Here is a 992-nt window from a genome sequence, read left to right as displayed (position 1 = left end):
ATTTTACTCAAGCTATGACGTTGAAACAGTGACATTGATTCAAACATACCATTTTCCTATTTAAAACAATTTGTTTAGTTTTGATTAGAATTTGATTAGAATTATTTGTTCTCTTTTTAGACCTCATCAGTAATTAATTTAATCTTGCCTATTGACAATGGTTGGCATGTCCATGCTCAGCCATAATGCAGTTTACAGTAGGCCTAGCCCCTATATCAGTGATAATGAGATTGAGGCCATGCAATTACTTMGAACAATGTGCAAACTGGTTCTAGTTAGCCTATTTGGCAAAGATAGGATAGGTCTATAGTTTGTTATTTCGTTTATGTACGCCATTTAACAAACTATAACGGACTAACATTGGAATTGGAGTTGATTCCATTGCAATACATAAAAAACTGTAAATACACAACCTAAAGCAACCACACATTTCGCCATGGAGCATGTTCTGATTGGCCAGTGAGAGGCCAAGCCTTGACACACCGACAACTTGTTAATTCATCAAAACCCAGCCCTTTCGTGCCAACTCCAGCAAGTGAGCCAATAATTATGATAGGGAAAATAGCAAAAATATTTTTGACACAACCCTGAACCTSTAGCAATATTACYTGCGCTTAGATTTACCATTGYGTTAAGTTTGTTAAAATAATAAAGAGTATTACAATGTGTATTCTGTCCATTCTCTCGGCAWTGTGACCAGATTTCCTGGTCCTTCCATGTGCAGGTAGCCTAGTGGTTAGAGTGTTGGACTTGTAACTGAAAGGCTGGAAGATTGAATCCCTGAGCTGACAAGGTCAAAAAATCTGTTCTTCTGCCCCTGAAMAAGGCAGACTGTTYCTAGGCCATCACTGAAAATAAGAATTTGTTCTTAACTGAGTTGCCTAGTTAAATAMATACAATTAAAGAGTTATTGTTTCAAAATAATGTCATGCTTAGCCAATCATTTTACTTTTGCTACAGTATATTGATGAGTTAAATTGTTTTACCAACCA

The 992-nt window shown here is 36.2% G+C and overlaps 1 protein-coding gene across 1 annotated transcript in view; it reads right to left on the bottom strand.

The window, feature by feature from the left end:
- The window catches only part of LOC112070548 (complement C3-like), a 76,722-nt gene that overhangs the window by 13,490 nt on the left and 62,240 nt on the right, over positions 1 to 992 (bottom strand).

Source organism: Salvelinus sp. IW2-2015, unplaced genomic scaffold (genome assembly GCF_002910315.2).
Source record: "Salvelinus sp. IW2-2015 unplaced genomic scaffold, ASM291031v2 Un_scaffold1357, whole genome shotgun sequence".
NCBI classification, from domain to species: domain Eukaryota; kingdom Metazoa; phylum Chordata; class Actinopteri; order Salmoniformes; family Salmonidae; genus Salvelinus; species Salvelinus sp. IW2-2015.
The sequence above is the reverse complement of the archived record's forward strand: the minus strand, read 5'-3'. Positions and strand labels throughout refer to the sequence as shown.